Source organism: Orcinus orca, chromosome 6, assembly GCF_937001465.1.
Source record: "Orcinus orca chromosome 6, mOrcOrc1.1, whole genome shotgun sequence".
NCBI lineage: Eukaryota > Metazoa > Chordata > Mammalia > Artiodactyla > Delphinidae > Orcinus > Orcinus orca.
Genome location: NC_064564.1, coordinates 67773252 through 67793364, shown reverse-complemented (window position 1 = coordinate 67793364; position 20113 = coordinate 67773252). Strand labels below are relative to the sequence as shown.

The 20113-nt window shown below is 39.5% G+C and overlaps 2 long non-coding RNA genes across 2 annotated transcripts in view; one reads left to right on the top strand and one right to left on the bottom strand.

Annotated features, from left to right (window-relative positions):
* Positions 1-9822, top strand: part of LOC117199016 (uncharacterized) — a 128796-nt gene extending 118974 nt beyond the window's left edge. The window contains exon 5 of the long non-coding RNA XR_007477818.1: positions 9696-9822. This is a non-coding gene — a long non-coding RNA (uncharacterized LOC117199016). The remainder of the gene's footprint in view (positions 1-9695) is intronic.
* Positions 1-20113, bottom strand: part of LOC117199015 (uncharacterized) — a 145130-nt gene that overhangs the window by 23894 nt on the left and 101123 nt on the right. The window contains exons 9-16 of the long non-coding RNA XR_007477817.1: positions 11000-11092; positions 10551-10887; positions 8476-9909; positions 8315-8374; positions 6770-6903; positions 5902-6103; positions 4586-4770; positions 4127-4286 (exon numbers count right to left, since the gene is read on the bottom strand). This is a non-coding gene — a long non-coding RNA (uncharacterized LOC117199015). The remainder of the gene's footprint in view (positions 1-4126; positions 4287-4585; positions 4771-5901; positions 6104-6769; positions 6904-8314; positions 8375-8475; positions 9910-10550; positions 10888-10999; positions 11093-20113) is intronic.

The following is a 20113-nucleotide window of genomic DNA, read 5'->3' as shown; positions in this document are numbered from 1 at the left end:
TAGGCTCCCTTGCCCTCTAGCTTCTGGTAATTACTTCCAACTTATGGGAGGTACGGTGTAAAATTGGAGGGAGGGAAAAAGAAAGAAGACCAGATATTTCTTTCTCTCCCTCTTGCCCATCCTTCCTGTGAGCTTCAGCTCCTGGATCTCACTGGTCAACCCTCTGCACAGCCCCTACATGGTTCTAGCTCCTGTCAGATGATGGGTTCCCTTCCTCCACTGCCCCTCCAGCCCTAGTGGTGGTAGCAGCTTCCAGCTATTACCGACCTGTGAGTTGCTTCCTTTCTCCCTGTTTGGCTTGCCAGCTTTTCCATCACCCTTTTAACCTATTATCTGTATTAAATTATTAAACCCCATCTGCGTGCAAGATTTAGAGGACTGTTTTCCTGGCTCTATCCTGACTGACACAGACACCATTCTTAGTTACAAGCTACAGAAACCACCCTTGACATGTTGGCAGGAAAGGATTTTACCACGAAAGCTATTGGAGAGATCAAAGAATCTCCGAGAGGACCCCAGAACCTGGCTCCGAGACCACAAGGGGAAAGAACAGAGCTCGCAAATCTCCAGGCGACACTGTGTGGGGGAAGCCATGCTCGATGTCTTGGGTCGTGCCATGTGTACCAGCAACACTGGATGCTGCAAGGTGCCGTTCAAACTGTTGTCCCTGCTGCCATCTGTCAACAGAATCAAATCTGGGCATCTCCTACTTCTTCATGACATGAGCTTCCAATTTAGAGAGTGTGGAGATGGGTACATCTAATGCTCAATGCCCAGGTCATGTGCCCAACCCTGGCCACAAGTGTATCTGACATTTTCCATTCCTGTCATGGGAGATGGGCTCTTTATAGGCAGAATTCCCTAAACGTACGATAGAGATTTGGATGCCTGAGTAGACCTTGAGACAAGGATTCAAGTGTAAGTGGTTTCTTTGGGAGTTGTGAAAATCCCAGGAATCACTGGTAAGGAAGTGGGGAAAGGAAGGGAGGGTAACTTATCAATCGAGTTATTGCTATGAGGTAACTAGATCTAAATCCTCTACGGGGGACTTGGAGCCAGTGTAGAAGACATGTCTCAGAGTCATTCCAGGGCCTAGGAGCTGAGTTATTTATACACCAGCTCTACCCCAAGCTGCTGAGAGCAGCTGGGGTGGGCCCTAATTCTCCTGCACTCCTGGCTTCCCTCCCCTACTAGTGAGCTGAGTGGCCCTCATCGGCCAGAGCAAACCTTCAGGCAAATAAAAGCAGTGGGGAGAGCAGCTGAAAGTTGGGCAGGTGTAAGCTGAAAAGGTAAGGGAGAGATGATGTGACAGGGAACCTACCACATCAGCCACGGTGGATAAGAAGAGCGAAGGTCCACTAGGAACTGCTCAGCGTTGAAGATATGACAGTGGATAAGAGAGAAGCATTCCTGGCCTCACTAAGCTCATGGTCTCAAGACTCAGACATGACAACAGGCAAGTACAATATACAGTGGGACAAGAGCGCTAATAGAGGCAGCCCTACGCAGCTAGAGGTAGACCTCAAGCCTCTAAGACCCAGGAGCACAGAGACAGCAACCTACTCATTTTCCCATCCCCACTGCCTAGGATGGTACCTATTCACTACATGTTTTCTGGCCCAGGACTGACCTGCGAGGCACAGTTCTGGTGTGGTAGATTCATGGTCTCTAGGTAGGTGTGTCTCTATTTTACAGGGAAGAAAGTTAAGGCACTCGTGATTATTCCTCACCACCTGACTACCCCGAGTGATTCTTCGCACTTCAGCTCTGGTGTAATTTCTCCAGAAGTTTTGCCTGCATCTCCAAGCCTGGGCTAACCTACCGGAGAACATACACTCTGGAGTGTCACTGGCAACTCATTCTCAAGTATCCTGCCGAGCTAAGCTCTTAGAGAGCAGGAACCATATGTCCGTTTTGTTTAGCAACGTACACTCAGCATCCAGGCCACAGCTGGCGCTTTCTAGATGTGCAAGCCTCCTTTCTACTGATGATTTTTGGAATGATGTGAATAAATGAATAAGGCTCAGAGAGGTTGAGTAACCTGACCAGTCACACAGCTAAGACATGGCAGAACTGAGGCTTGAACTGCAGTCTGTCTGACCCCCAAATATCTCCTATGCCTTGCTGAGCATTAAGCAACTTATCTGTCTATGGCAACTAGAAAATTTAACTTGGCTTAAAGGTTGCTGCTCTAAGGTCAGAAGTCATGGGGCAGGAAGTGGCTAAGAACTTCCCATATTCATGAGGCTGAGGAAATAAGCAGAACTCTGGACCTAAAGCTGGAAGAAGGTTTTTACAGGATATGGCAGGATGGGACAACCTTTAAAATTCCCTGAAATTAGAACATTCTGTAACACCATACACAAAAATAACCTCAAAATGGATGAAAGACCTAAATGTAAGACCTGATACTCTAAAACTCTTAGAGGAAAACAGAGGCAGAACGCTCTGACATAAATCGCAGCGATATCGTTTTGGATCTGTCTCCTAGAGTAATGGAAATAAAAACAAAAATAAACAAATGGAACCTAATTAAACTCAAAGGCTTTTGCACAGTAAAGGAAACCATAAACAAAATGAGAAGACAACCTACAGCGTGGGAGAAAATATTCACAAAGCAACTGACAAGGAATTAATCTCCAAAATTTACAAACAGCTCATGCAGCTCAATATCAAAAAAACAAACAACCCAATCAAAAAATGGGCTGAAGACCTAAATAGACATTTCTCCAGAGAAGAAATACAGATGGCTAGATTCTTAACATCACTAATCATTAGAGGAATGCAAATCAAAGTTACAAGGCGGTATCACCTCACACCGGTCCGAATGGCCATCATCAAAAAATCTACAGACAATAAATGCTGGAGAGGGTGTGGAGAAAAGGGAACCCTCTTGCACTGTTGGTGGGAATGGGAATTGATACAGCCACTATGGAGAACAGTATGGAGGTTCCTTAAAAAACTAAAAATAGAACTACCATATGACCCAGCAATCCCACTACTGGGCATATACCCTGAGAAAACCATAATTCAAAAAGAGTCATGTACCAAAATGTTCATTGCAGCTCTATTTACAATAGCCAGGAGATGGAAACAACCTAAATGTCCATTGACAGATGAATGGATAAAGAAGATGTGGTACATATATCTGATGGAATATTACTCAGCCATAAAAAGGAACGAAATTGGGTCATTCGTAGAGACGTGGATGGACCTAGAGACTGTCATACAGAGTGAAGCAAGTCAGAAAGAGAAAAACAAATGTTGTATGTTAACGCATATATGTGGAATCTAGAAAAATGGTACACATGAACCAGTTTGCAAGGTAGAAACGGAGACACAGATGTGGAGAACAAACGTATGGACACCAAGGGGAGAAAGCAGGGGCAGTGGGTGGTGGGATGAACTGGGAGACTAATAAGAACCTGCTGTATAAAATAAATAAAATTCAAAAAAGAAAAGATACACGCACCCCAAATGTTCACTGAAGCACTATTTACAATAGCCAAGACCTGGAAGCAGCCTCAGTGTCCATCAACAGAGGAATGGAAGATGTGGTACATACACACAATGGAATACTACTCAGCCATAGAAAAGAATGAAATAATGCCATTTGCAGCAACATGGATGGCCCTGGAGATTATCATACTACGTGAAGTAAGTCAGACAGAGAAAGACAAATACATGATATCGCTTATATGTGGAATCTAAAAAAATGGTACAAATGAACTTATTTATGAAACAGAAACAGATTCACAGATTTAGAAAACAAATTTATGGCTACCAAAGAGGAAAAGTGGGGGGCAGGGATAAATTGGAGTTTGGGATTAAAATATACACACTACTATATATAAAATACATAACAAACAAGGACCTACTGCATAGCACAGGGAACTATACTCAATATCTTATAATAACCTATCATGGAAAAGAATCTAAAAAAGAATATATCTACATATATATCTGAATCACTTTTCTGTGTACCTGAAACTAACACATCATTATAAATCAACTATATTTAAATAAAGATCATACCTGTTTTTCTGAAAACTGGTGAGCTCACCTGAATGGAGAATATTGGAGGAAGAACATTCTCTGCAGGATAGTGAATGAACACAGGCATTACCTGAAGTGTCCTGGAGAAGGATGCGGGAAGTCTGGACAGTGGCAGTGGGTATGCAGGAGACAGAGGGGCAGAGCGTATACACACTGCTGTATATAATGTAGAAAACCAACAAGGACCTGCTGTACAGCACAGGGGACTCTACTCAATCTTCTGTAATAACCTAAAAGGGGAAAGAATTAGAAAAAGAATGGATACATGTATAACTGAATCACTATGCTGTACACCTGAAACTAACACCACATTGTTAATCAACTGTACTCCAATATAAAAATTTTTAGAAAAGACTTAACTTTCTAAGGTTTTTAATCTCTAGGTAAAAATGTTCCGTCTAGCACCAGCAATGATTGACGTCATTAGCTTACTAAACCAATTTTAAAATACTGGAAATAAAGTGATTGTAAGCAGCTGATACATCATTTTTTGCTCCTTTAAGACACTGCAGAAAAAGTCATGACCCACTTCCAGCTTTCAGATGTTCACGGAGCCCCATTCAAAATGCAGGGGAAGAGGAGAGATGGTTTCGAAATCTCCAGTCAAAGCAATTCTTCTTCTGCCTTATTTATCAAGTTCTCATTCTCTCCTTTTGGCAAAATCAAAGAAAGTCATCCATCCTCCACGCATGCACTTTCCACACTTCCTTGATTCTAAAATAGCCAAGAAGCAGCATAGATTTATTAACAGCTTTTTGGTATGGGGAGGCCAGAGAAGGAAAAGACACGGAAAATGCAACACGAAATGTTCACAGGGATTACAATGCACATAGCCCGATTTCAGAGTGTTAAAATGTGGCCCCAAGAAAGCCTTAGGAGTGAAAGCACATGCTAATTAAATATAAAGTCTTCAAGTAGTATTAATGAAGAGCCTATATATTTTGTCCAAGTGAGACTGCTAGATGTAACCAAAAAAAGTGGGAACAACAAAAAGAGCTTTCACAGAAATTAGTTTTGAAGAAGTAAATATGCATTTTAAAATTTCCTTGCAGCATGTTAAGTATTCAGATTTGTTTCTGAAAACTGGTAAATTGATTAGATCAATCAATATTTACATGTATAATAATACAGGTGCTTTGACAATCAGTGTAAACTTTTCTTGGTAAAACTGAAGTAGGGCCTAATTTCTATGTTAGCTCTTTTTCTTCTGGAGAAACATATGTCTGTGCCCCATCGGCTTTTAAATGGAAATCCATAAATGCAGCAAATCAGCTTAACAGTTCATTAGTCACCCTTTGATTCGATCGCTGATTCAGAAATTCAGAAGCAAACACTGGGTTGTAGTCATCTGGTTCTCACCACTTCAATATGTTCCAGCAAAGTCCACTCACAGTGCCCACCCATAGGGTTAGAAGGGCAGCCAAAGGCAAAACACCTTTCTCAAAGGATCAGTATTTCATGAACCCCCTCAAAGATCAATATATAATCTAAGATACCACAGGGAGAATTAAAATCAGGACAAAGACATTGAATGTATGTACCAAATTAAGAGAAAGTGTGGAAGAAAACACTAAGATCAAGAATACATGCCCAAAAGGTACAGCACGTAGACTAGGAATAGAAAATACACTGATTTTCTGTTGCCCAGTCTTCTGGCCATAGCTGATCCCTAATCAACCTCAGAGCCAGATGCATCCTCAGAATCCATCTTAACATACTTTTTCAAAAAGCCACTCCAGACAATTGGAAATAGAACCGAGACAGAATTCTTTGCCCCCACTGCTGAAGATTGAATATTTTAAGCCATGGATATCTCCCATTATCTCGTACCCTGGCTACGCTTACCTACATCCTTGAATGTGCCAGGCAAGTTCAAGCATCTGTGCCTTTGTTTATTCTGTTTCCTCTATCTGTAGAAATCTTAGGTATCCTTTGTGGCTCTATACAAAAATTTCCACTTTTATGAGGCATGCCCCATTCATGTCCTCTAACCATAATAAATTGTTTGTAGTTCTTCATTTACCTCATGAGTTCCAGCTAGAGGAGCCTAAAGGATGTAACAGAAAAATTTTACCAGATAATGACAGTAATCATTATTATTATATATAACATTATTTACATATAAAATATATTTCAGCCCAAATACAAAGCTAGAGACGGAAATAATGATGAGAGTTATGAACTACATCTCCCCCCCCTTTTTTTAAATAAAGCTGTAGCTTCTACTGTAAAGTCAATATATGAAAGTTTAGATAAAGCCTGAATTCCTATTGTAAAATGTAACAAGGATAGAAATTCAAACATAGTATCACTTTGTTTTGAGCTATAAAAACCCTATCAAGGCAAAACATCTTACTTCACAAAAGTTACTTTAAAAGTTAGCAAATTCTCATTCAGTCATTCCCACCATGGGCTGACGCCCAGAATCATAAGAGGGACTTTTGTAGAGTATAGATTCCTTGGCCTCATACTTGGCCTGTGAGCCAACATCTTCCGGGAGTGGAACAAAGAACCAGTATTTTATAAAAGCTCCCCCAGGTGAGCTGAAGAACAACCATGTTTATTGTCTTGGCTAATGGTTCGCATAACTGTCTGAGCTGGACATATCAGTAAATGTTCTTTACAAGGATACATCAATGAACGTAAGAATCTGGGCTCACAATGTTTGAATTCCATTTATGCTGTCAGTTTCAGGGAAGATACAGGCACTGACCTTGCTCCTTTTGTTACTTTGGAGCTGTAGTGGTGGCAGAGAACAGACTGGAAAACGTTTCAAGTCTTTAACAAATTTCTGAAGAATAAAATGTTGACTGAGCTAAAACGAAATGTCTTACGGTTGTCTTGAGTCTAAACAAGAAAATATTAGGAGGCAAAACTTTGTTAAAATTCAATTTGACTGATTTACCCAACCATGGATACAAGCTGTTTTCCGCACTTTAAAAGGCAATGTGAAAGTCTGGTTTTTTTCTTTTTTGTTTGTTTCACATGTCAATCACCAAAAGAGCTTAGTTTTTAAGACTTTGGTTACATGATGACCACATCTTCAATGAGGAAAGAACTTGGTTGTGTTCAAAGAAATAAAAATTAACAGTAATAGAGTTTTTAAACATTAGAATCCCTGCAGATCTAATTTACAGCTGATTTGGGGAGAATAATTCATACCATAAAGTAAAAGGAGATTTGAACTTAGTAGACTCCATTAATTGGATGTTTTCTGACAGTTCTCTAAGTGCCACTCTATGTAAATATGTTTTCTATGCATGCATGCCCCAGTGGGAACCAAGGACACTAGGGATACAAATGAGTAAGTTGACTCAAACCTTAACAAAAAATGAGAAAGGCATCTGACTCTCAACATATTAAACTTAACATAGCCTTGGGACTTCCTTGGTGGTGCAGTGGTTAAGAATCTGCCTGCCAGACACGGGTTAGAGACCTGGTCCAGGAAGACCCCACGTGCTGCGGAGCAACTAAGCCCGCGTGCCACAAGTACTGAAGCCCGCGCGCCTAGAGCCCGGGCTCCGCAACAAGAGAAGCCACCGCAATGAGAAGCCCGCGCACTGCAACGAAGAGTAGCCCCCGCTCGCCTCAACTAGAGAAAGCCCGTGCGCAGCAACGAAGACCCAACGCAGCCAAAAATAAATAAAATAAAATTTTAAAAATAAACAGACTTAACATAGTCTTGAATAGCGTGGCTGGTAGGTAATAACACCAATGTGCATTTAAGAAGAATATTTGAAATTCCATTGCAAACCATTCATTTCCATGAATCTCTCTTCTGTGTTCTATCTTTTGTTGTATTTGACAAGTAAGCTCAGAGATAAAAATAATACAAACCCCCCAGGCTTCCTGAGTCCAACCAATAAAGGTAGACTTTCACCATCCCTGTAATGTGTCAATCTCCCTTTTAGGTTAAGGCAAATTTGACAGTACACAGGGAAATTGTTTTAAAAACCATGGTTGTGCTAAGCGTGGTAAATAGAATCTTATAATACTAAAATTCTTTTTGTTTCTTACATAAGAATTTACAGCTTTCACAATGCATGAATATGGTTTTTGGAGTAAAGGTGAAACTGCAACATACTCACATGTAGCAGGGCAGCCAAGAGGATCTGGGCACTTTTCCATATTTGCTCTGTACATATGTAGTACAGACCACATTAGAAAGGAGAGGACTTATTGGGGCACGTTGTATTTTCCAAAAATGGCCACGTTAGTATTCCCAGTCCCACACGTTCTTGTAGAACTTGCTACTTACCCATCAAGAGATAGAGTCCAGTTTTCCTCTCTCGGCACCTGGGCAATGCTTTGCGACCACCTTGAGTAAGAGAATGTGAAGAAAGTGATGCTGTGTGACTTTCAAGGTTAGGTCATAAAAGCTGATACAGCTTCCACCCGGCTCTCTCTTGGGACACTCACCTTTGGAACCCAGCCACCATACTGTGGGGAAGATGAGCAGCCGTATGAAGGGCCACACGTAGGTGTTGCAGCCACGGCCCCATGTTGGTCCCAGCCAACAGTCAGCATCAACCACCAGACACGCGAGTGAGTGCCCTTCAGATGATTCCACCTTCCGCCCGCCAGTCACCCCACCTGATGCCAAGTAGAGAATGGACAAAATGTCCCCACCCACCCCACCCCACCCCACCTGCAAATCTGTGAGCAAAATAAACACTGTCATTATTTTAAGTTGCTGTTTTGGAGTGGTTTGTTCTACAGCAACTGGAATACTTGTCAAGTGTCTTGATTCTATTTCATCTTCTGTCAACAGCTGAAGTCACTTTTCACCAGGAAAACCACCTAACCATCATTTAACGATGACTCCATCTACAATGATTCATATATTATGGTACCTGACTCTCCCATAATAACCGCCCTTTATCTACTAGGCATTTGGTCACTGTTGGACTGCCATCATGTGAGAGAGCTATGCTTGTTTAACTTGGACAGTGCAAATTTTCTTCAAAAATTATAAAATTAATCCATACTCATGAAAATTCAAACTACAGATTTTTAGTAAAAGAAAAGAAAAAAAGTCCCACTTTGATAGTTAACTTCCACTCAATCCCACATCTTTTTGAGGTAACCATACCAAATCCAGTGTGCATCCTTTCAGACCCTTCTCTGCTTTTCCTTACCTTTATACGCACACACTCACACACTCCTAAACACATGTCTTGGACATTTACCTCCGTAGATCATGAGTTTCTTTTTAGTATGTTGTTAAAGCACAATCATCATACACAATATTGATGAGAATTATGATCGAGACAGAAAGATGATGACGATGGTTGCCATGTTTGAGTTCTGACTCTGTGCCAGGTAGTGCAGAACATGGAGACCTTGAAACTGGCAAATACTCAAAAGACAGGGCTTTTGTTTCTGGAAAACCAGTTGTTAAATTTACCAGCAAGGACCATGTTTGTCTTTGCTTATTAATACACCCCCAGCACCTAGGACAGTGTCTAGCGCATGGAAGGCTCTCAATAAGTATTTGTTGAATGAACAAATGAATGAATGTTTTAATCACAGCCTCACACAGTATTCTAATTGATGTACTTCTGAAATGAATGTGACCTACCAGTTTTATGAATGAGCTTAATTCCAAAATATAACTGCTATTTATTCTTTGTTTTCAGACATTTCTTTACCTGGATAATTGGATTACCCTCTCTGTGGGTCACCAGAGCCAATGGCATGGCTGGAGCATGCATTTCACAGGAAGGCACAGTTCCCCAGTGGTCAAGTGTTCAGGCAAAAATAAATTCATACCTCATAATCAAAAAGTACCATCCTTTCTTCCTTCATATCTTTTGACAGCTTTTGTTATATTAATGGTTTCTTAGGAGCGACCTGGTCAAGGGAAAAAAAAACATACTGAAGTACACTTATACTGTGGGTATATGTGTATTCACGCAAGCAAACCTGGGCATAGCTAGATCTTTCTGGAGGAATCTACATACATATATAATAAATAATATCTTCTTTAAACAGAACTGGTAGGAGGGTTGGTAGGAGATGAGGAAGAAAGCATGAATAATGAAACATAAAAAGGATAAGAATCCAGGCTTTGTTCTCTGTCAGCAGAAGAAAATCATACCTGCAAGGTGGTTATCTCCAAAATTAACCAACTACCCAGATAAATATAAGCAACTTATGTACTTTAGGCCTAAAAGACTCAAGGCAGTGTGGTAACGATCAGGTGGGGAACGAAACCATTCCCGGAGAGCAAAACTATGGACATTATTTAACCCTCATAACATGCTCCAGGTTTCAGGTCACTGACAATAATCATGATTTGTAGAATGACAGACGTCTACATGGCACTTCCGCAATTCCATCTCTCCTCAAAATACAAGTGCTTCGCAAAGCATATTTATCTTTTCAATTAATCTTCTTGGCTTAAAAGAAGATTGTGGGCTCCAACAAATTCTTTTGCGTCAGGCTGATCTGAAGGAGATGAAGGATAGTGGTATTGGTGTGGGTTTACTCACCAATTATTCTTTAAGGCTGCTCCCTTCCAATGCTGGGCTAACAAACAGGCATTTAGTTGAATTTTTTTTTCTTGCCCTGTTTTTTGGGAAGTTCCAAGAAACATTAGGAATCTCTGTTCTGTCTCTATGAAAAAAACTCATTAGGGTGTTATAAATGATGGTGTGGCTTTCATTTATGAGAGTCATATATCACCACTGGAAAGTAGATATCCTGTGATTCCTTGCTTCTGAGACATAGCAATAATTTCCACCACTGAAAATGCAGCCATCATTCTGGTGGTACTTTCAAAGGCACTGGAAAAATGCAAAGAAGTGAGGAGAAAGCCATGTATTCCCCCTGTAGAAATCAAAGAGAATGAAATTAAGGGAATGTCTAAGAAAATTTCTAACATGTCAAGGCTTTTTCAGATGAGCAAAATAAATTAACTTATCAAGAAACCTTGACTTACTTCACTTAGTATGATAATCTCTAGGTCAATTCATGTTGCAGAAAGTCAAACACAGAATGATGAATATCATATGATCTCACTCATATGTGGAATCTAATTTTTAAAAAAAGATACAAATGAACTTATTTACAAAACAGCAACAGACTTACAGATATTGAAAACTTACAGTTACCAAAAGCGAAATGTGGGAGGGATAAATCAGGAGCTTAGGATGAACAGACACACACTACTATATACAAGATAGATAACCGACAAGGACCTACTGTGTAGCACAGGGAACGCTACTCAATAATATTCTGTGATAACCTATATAAGAAAAGATTCTAAAATAGAATGAATATATGTATATGTATAACTGAATCACTTTGCTGTACACCTGAAACTAACACAACATGGCAAATCAACTATATTCCAATAAAATTAAAATGTTAAAAAAAACTTATCAAGAAATCTTAAATGAAAGAGTAGAGAAATCAAAGCAGGGCACATTGCAAAAGTCCAAGGATGAGTCAATATTAGAAAAACCTATTAGTATAATTCACTAAATTATAAGTCAAAAGAGAAAAACAGCTTTCTCCTCCTTCTCACCTTGTCCCCCTTCCCTTCCTGACCAATTCAATCCAAAAGCCAGTAGCTAGGGCCAAGAAGAAATGGGTGTGTGTTAGAACTTGAGTGTGGTGAGAAGGGCAAACACAGAGGAGAGAACAGTGGTGGTAGATGGAAGACTGGTTTTACACAGGGTTTCATCACATAGGTAACGCCCTTACTGATAACAGAAGTCAGATTTCTTACTCTCAGAGGAGGGAGCTACAAATGTGGAAACGCAGAACACTCAAACTTATGGAGTTGGAATGGGGTAAAAGTATCTCTATAAAGTCATGGTTTTTGACATATGGGTGGATGGATAAACACAGATAATACAGAAAATCACATACATATAAGTGTGTGTGTAGGTACACAGAAACCTACATATATCCTCTAGCTCAGTCCACTGAGAGGGGTTTGGAGCAGTGAAACCCCAAAAGCAGCGAGCATACCTTAGAGATCAACTCTTAGTTTCTAAATAACATTTTCTCCTAAGAGGAACTGGGGCTTCTTGGGAAAATGGCTGATTCTAGGGCTGGGGAAGGCAAAGTACAAAATGAACTAGAGCATCTTCTTATACCAGAGAGTAAGGGATCATTCACGGAATGAAGGGGATACACTAAAAGGACACAGATACCAGCTTGACGGGCTCCCGTGGGTCAAATCTGGGATAATTTGACATCAAAAAATTAATTTGAGTAATGGATCATAACATGACAAATTAAATATGAAAGCATGGGTTCACACTAACATAATAAATGAATACACCTTTGATAAAGAATGGGATTTTTATACCCTTTCAAGGTATCTTTCCACAAAATAAAATTATTTAAAAGGGAAAGGAATAACTCCACAGGAGATAAACCTGACAGATAACACCTTAATCAACTGATCAAATTGAACGTCATCAGTAATGGGACAAATCGAAATCATGTACCACTTGATAAGATACAATGTGAAGAACACAACCTAAAATTGAGGAACAATCTACAAAAGAACTGGCCCATAATTTTCAAAAGTGTCAAGGTCAATAAAGCCCAGAAAAGACTGAACAATTGTTCCATATTGAAGGAGACCAAAGGGACATGAGAAGTAAATGCAACATACAAGTCCTTTCTTTAATAACGGCCTTATGAAGATAAAATTCACACCACATAAATTTCACCCTTTCAAAGTATACATTTCAATTTTTTTTACTACATTCACAGAGATGTGCAACCATCACCACCATTTAAGAACATTTTTATCACCCCCAAAGAAACCTTGCACCCATTAGTCACCCCCATTCCCTCTCCCAACACCCCCCAATCCCTAGGTAATACTAATCTACTTTCAGTCTATGGATTTGACTATTCTGGGCCTTTCATATAAATGGAATCATATCATATGTGATCTTCTCTAACTGGTTTCTTTTGCTTAGCATAATATTTTCAAGGTTCATCCATGAACCTTGTATCATGTATCAGCACTTCAATCCTTCTTTTCTGGCTGAATAATATTCCATTGCATGGAGATAACACATTTCATTTACCTATTTATCAACTGATAAACATTTGAGTTGCTTCCATTTTTGGACTATCATGAATAATGCTGCTATAAACATTTGTGTATAATTTTTCTGTATGGACAGCATGTGATTCTGGACTGGGTGTCATTGCGAAGTGGCTGGGACATTTGACAGAACTTGAATGGGATCTACAGATTAGATGATAGTAATGTTTCGGTGTTTAGTTTTGGTGGTTGTATCTTGGTAATGCAAGAGAATATTTCTTGTTTGTAGAAAATATACGCAAAAGTATTTAGAGTTGATGGGTATTATGTCAGCAGCAAACTCTCAAATGATTCTGGAAAAATAGTCATTTGTACTGTACTCACAACTTTTCTCCAAATTTGCAATTGTTTCAAGAGAGACAGAGAGCTCATGAGAGAGAGACCACATTCATATAAACAGATGCTAAAAATTATTTGATAAAATTCAGGAATTACTGTTAAATTTTAAAATTGTAAAAATATCTAATAAATGGATATTTACTTAGCAAATACATACTTGTTTTGACACATATCTCACACCAAAAGCCAGTATCATGTTTAATAATTAAACTTTAAGGTATTCCTAAAGTCAGGAACAAAGCAAGGATGCCCATTACCACCACTATTATGTAGCACTGTTCTTGAATTTCTAGCTAATACAATAAGACAAGAAAAAGATATGAAATTCAAAATTAACTTAGAACACGTTTCAAATGAATATGAACGTTTAGCAAGCTTACCAGTTAAATAACACATACACACACACACAAAAATATAACTTTTCTATAAATCAAGAATAATCTGACAGAAGACATAATCCAGAACACATCCCGTTATAATGAAATACAAAACTAAAAAGCAAATACAACTGAGAAAATTGTTTGGGATAAATATTCTTTGCACTAAAATAACTACTCTAAGCCATCAAGCCTTTAAGAAAAATAAAAATGCCCTAACAGAAAAATGAGCAACAGATATGAATAGTTAAGTCTCCAAAAGATAAAGTTAAAATGGCAATAGACAAGCAAAAAAATGTTCACTCTCACTAGCTATTAAAATGCAAATAAAACAATGGAATATCGTTTGTTTTTGTTCTTCAAACCATCAGACTTTTTTATGATTATGAGTGCAAGTGTGTAGAAAAATCGGTGTTCTTATTGTTGCTAGTAACACATCCATATTAGTACAATGTTTCTAGAAGACAATATGACATATACAAACAAACGAAACAACTTCAAATGTCATATCTTTTAGCTCAGTGATTTCACTCCTAGGAACTTACCTTAATAAAAAATGTATATATATTTAGGTTCTTGACTCACAGACATGGAAAACAAACATGATTACCAAATGAGAAAGGGCAGAGAGGAGGGATATATTAGGAGCTTGAGATTAACAGATACGCAGTACTATACATAAACTAGATAAGCGACAAGGATTTACTGTATAGCATAAGGAACTATATTCAACATCTTATAATAACCTATAATGGAAAAGAATCTGAAGAAGAATATATATATATATATAAACACGGAATCACTTTGCTGTACACATGAAACTAACACAATACTGTACATCAACTGTAGTTCAATAAAAAAATGAAAATAAAAAAATTTAGGTTCATGGATGTTTATTAAAGCATTGATCACAATGACCAAAAAAAAAATCAAAACCTAAATGTCCAACAGCAGGGAACTAGTTGAATAATCTACGAAGTTTTGATATGATTAAATATGTAGCTGATAAAAATGTTGTATGAAACATGTTCACAGAGGATGGTTCAGTGCCATTGCAAAACGCCACTGACAATACGTATGCATCTCTGTGCATAAAAACAATTAGGCTTACGTACGTCAACATGTTCATAATGGTCATTTTGCTTGTTCACATTTTCCACGTTTCCAAATATTTATTTCATAACCAGAAGTCATCCCAGCTTCTTTTTTTAAAAATAAAAATAAACTCCGGAAGTGCTAGATGAATCAACAGCAAGAAAAAACAGGGCTTTTTCTCATCAACCAAGTTCATTCTGAATCTAAAGTCTCACATGGCTGCCAACCAACCAAGACTGAGGACTCGCCGGCAGAAGCAGAGAATCAACAGCTAGGGAGCTAATAAACCCATTTTACATCTTGATGTTTGGACAAAGCTTGGAACATTGTGAGAGGTACACTTTAGGAGAGGTACACTGTTTCCTGGGAGAGTCCAGAGGGTTCTGTGATTAATAGCTAAAGGAGATGAGGAGATTTAACCCATTGAAGAGTAGAGTTAAGGGGAAGATACAAATGCTCTTCAAATTTCCAAGTGGCTATCATGAGAAAGAGAGATTAGATTCATTATTGTAGTGGTTCCAAAAATAGATCAAGGACCAATGCACAGAAATTTCCCAGATAGCATCTAGGGACAAGGCAAAACTCTTCCAACAATCAGACTCACCCCACAAAGGAACAGAAGGTGAGGCACACCAGAGGTCTTCCTGCAGAGGCTTCCAATTACTTTCCAGGGCTGTTGCAATGGAGATTGCAGCCCTGGATAAAGGACTGTACTAAACAGACTCTAAGACCTTGCAGCTCAAAGTGAGGTCTGTGGGCCAGTGGCATTAACATCACCTGGGAGCTTGATAAAAAGTGCGGTTTGTTGCTTCCATCCCTAGACCTAATGAATCAGAACCTGTATTTTCACAAGATCCCATGTAATTCTTATGTGTATTAATGAGTGAGAAGCAGACCTGGAAGATACTCTCTAACTCTCCAGTTTCTCCATCTGCTTCGGTTTTCAGAGTCTTCTTTTGCTACTCCTCTTCCACGTGCTCTTTCATGGTCTACTAAATAACCATGTAATAATTAGTTAGTAATGGCAGAAGACCTGAGGGTGATTTGTGATAGAATGGTATAATGCACTTCCAAATTAATATAATATATTTCTTATTGGTGGACATTTATAGGGGGAGGAGTCCTACTGACATCCATTGACAGGTCAATGAGTGTGAGTGCAGCCATGTATACTCTCCTTGAACCCAATGAATGAGAGCAAATCAAAAGCTCTGCCTTCCTATATTGATTCTCATTCACTAGTCCTACACTCTAGGCAGCAATTTTAGGCTGCCTTTCCACCTTTAGGACTCACTGCAGAGGGGACAATGGCATCCTGCCTTCCAAGTATCATGTGTGCATTCATTAGTCCCGTCCTCTGGGAAAACCCTATTCTTGTACAGACATAACTTTCCAACTCTCCACGGCTGATAGTCTAAAACTTCAAACAATAGTGGAAACATAACCAGACCTCAAGTATAAGACAAGAACCAGAGCATTTAATGACAGCTAGATGTTAAATGATGGGAAAATTAGACCTCACTTCTCTGGTAGCTTTTTCTTCCAGTCCCCAACTCACCATACTTTATGCTGTGGAATAACCAACTGCTTCCAGTGCCTCATAAACACCATCCTTTCCACGCCTTCCTGTTACCTCCATCTGGAATGCCCTTTAGATTTGTCGTTGCCTGGATAACCTCTGCTCATCCTTTAAGATTCAGCTCAGGATGCATCTGCTCCTTCAGGAAGCCTTCCTTCAACCCCAGGCTGCATGACGTGCCTCCCTCCTACACCCCGCTTGAACTTCCATTGTATCATCTTAGACTAAGTGCTATCCAACAGAAATCTTTAACGGGAGCCACATAATTTTTTTAGTAGCACAGTTTTTAAAAATTGAAAAGAAACAGCTGAAATTAACTTTAATTATGTGTTTTATTTAGCCCAGCATATCCAGAATGTTATCATTTCAACAGGTAATCAATATCATATTAAAAATTATTAATTAGGTATTTTACATTCTTTTACCATTTCAAGTCTCCAAAATCCACTGTGTATTTTACATGTACAGCACATCTCAATTCGGACCAGCCACATTTCAAAAGCTTAATTAATAGCCACTCATGGCTAGTAGTGACTGCACTGGACAGCCAAGCCTTAAACTGAAATAATCTGCTTATGGGTTTGTCTTCCCTACTGGAAGGCAAGCTACTCAAGGGCAAGGTCAATTTCTTGCTTGTAGTTTCGTCAGTGTTTCATCAGTGCCTGAGATATATTGAGCACTCAGCAAATGTTTGCTCAACGAAACTGACCTGAAGGTATTTTGAGAGAAGGTGGAATTTTAGCAGCTGCTCAAATGTAGAGCAGCTTATGTGTACTTACAGTAATAACGGTGATAGGAATAATGGCTAATATTTTTGTCTTGGACCTCGTTCTATGCTCTCTAAATGTATTATCTTGTTGAGTCCTCACAACAACCCCATATACTATGCAGCATTATAACCTCCGCTTTATGGATAAAGAAACGTGCCTCAAATCATACAGCTACTAAGTGGAAGAGCCAGGACTTACCGAAATAGTTATTGAAAAACAAAGTAAATGACAATTAGATGCACACACACATTGCGTAATAAATAAAAAGTCAAAAATAAACTATATTCACAGATATTATAGGCCTACTTCGACAGGTAGACCTACCCTTGAATCTCCTTTACCAACCTCACCAGCATCTTTTCTGGGGCTTCTTGATCTGCTGAGTTTTGCCTTATCCAGGGGGTACCTCTTTCCAAGTTTCTGAACCAACTCCTTCTGGCTTGAAATTTCATATCTTTCATACTTGCCTTCTAAGCTACTTGCATCCTGCCTGTCTCGTCAAAATGGCAGCGCTTTTCACAAGCCACTCCAGTGAAAAGTCACCTCAGTGCCTAATCTTCTCCCAGGATATGGAGAGAGAGTGGGGGCCTAAACTGTTTTCCTCCACACGCTGCCCCCAGAGGACCCCTCGGTCTCACCCACGTGGCCTGGGGGAGGGGGAAGTGAGCCATCACTGCTGATGTGCGCTTTGTGTAAGGGAATTAGGCTGAACTGTGCTTAAGAAAAATGATGCAGATTTCAATTTTTGTGTGTGAGTGTGTACAAAAATTCCATTATCTCTAAACCACAGGAACCAGAACCACATCTGGCAAAGGAAGTAAAGCTGGAGACGCGAGGAAAGAATAGATTAGGAGAAGCCTTGAAAACAGGCCACCGCGTTTAGATTTGATGTGGTGGGAAATAAAAATCCCTGGAGGGTTTCTGAGCAATGGAGTGATGTGATGAAAACAGTGATTAAGGAAGATGAAATGCAAGTGGGACAAATCAAAGGGAGGAACCAGGGGAGGCAGTCTTCTGGGCGTTGGAAGGCAGGGAGAGCGAGAGAGAAAGCATGGGGATTAGGGGCAGGAACCAGGATTCTCTATGAATTAACATATGCCACCCGGAAGTCACTTTACTACCAAGTTACCACCAGTTTTTTAGGCTCATCCCCTATTTGGGAAGGCAAAAATCAACCCACAAGGAGCTGAATATTGTCATTAAAATGACAATAAAATTTCCTCTCTGTGAATATAATGATTTAACTGTATGTGTGCCCTGCTGAGTAAATAAGCTTTACCACGAGCCTGTAGGACGGTTTGCAGGGCAGAAATGGAGCTCAGAGAAATTTATATTAGGCCCTTATTCACCAAATAAACAAGCCAGTGAAAACAAAGCAACTTTTTTTACAGAGAAAGACAAATATCATATGATATCACTTATATGTGGAAAAAAATTAGACCAACATTTACAAACCACAAACAGACTGACAGACATAGAAAACAAACTTATGGTTACCAAAGGGGGAAGGGGGCGCCCATGAGCTGAAGGAATAAATCAGGAGTTTGGGAATAACAGATACACACTACTATATATAAAACAGATAAACAACAAAGATACACTGTATAGCACAGGGAACTATATTCAATATCTTGCAATACCTATAATGGAAAAGAATCTGAAAAAGAATATATATATATAACATACAATGTTTATATTTTATATATATATAAAACTGAATCATTTTGCTATACACCTGAAACTAACACAACACTTTAAATCAACTATACTGAAAAAAACCCCAAAATTCTTTAAAGCAGCCTCATGTGGATGAAGCCCATGGGACAGGGTAGAAATGGCTGTCCCCAAGGTGGCAGCCCCAGCCCAAGAGTGCCCCAAACTCACTGCCCCACAGGACTCTGAAAGCATCCTTTACAAGTCAGATTCTACAGTGGCAGAAATCCGCAAAGAACTTGGGTTAACCGACACTATTTGCCAACGCCCCATGCCCTAAGCCATCATGTTCTCTAATTCTGGCTGCAATTTTAAATGGTCCAGAGACTCAAAAGTTATTTTCATTCCAGTTTAGATCTGGAAAGAGCCTTGGAGAATATCCAAACCTATAGTTTAAGAATATTTTCAAGCTGCACACAGTGGAAATACAATGGATAAATATCAAAATGAGCTCCTTGGGTAGGGACTGTTGCGAAAGGCCCAGAATTCCACCTACTCATTCTCTTCCTTTCGCTACCCTAGCCCCTCTCTCCCCACAGCTTACACACGTTACGGCAGACCCTGAACCCCTCCCCAGGACCTTGGGGCTGAAAAGAAAGCAGTCTGCAAAACACTGAAGAGCCCACTATTTTTGTTTTGTTTCCGCTTCTTGTGACAGATGAACAAATTGAAGCCCGGAAAGCTAAAACGGGACTTCCATTTCCAGCCACTAAATAACTCAAAAAGCCGCATCTTAGAAACCCCTACAATGCTGGCTAAATGCAAATATCCATTTAAATGCATCAAGTGAACTCACAAAGGCATAAATTCCTCAATTTGAAAACGGCTATAACGTAAGACCCAGCAATTCCATGTCCAAGTGTGGACCCCAGAAGAGTGGAGATGAACCACTGGGTCATGGAATCATTTAGTAAATTGCAAACAGCATATTTTTTGGTGTGTGAAATAGACCAGACCAAACTGGATTATAGCTGAATAGACAAGGGTGAGTAATTATTCTGAGAAATTTTATTACACATACACTGTGTATACACACAGACACACAGAAATGTAGCACACGTATGTGCTGGGTTTCCATGTAAAGTGTATGTTTAACTGTGGGCGT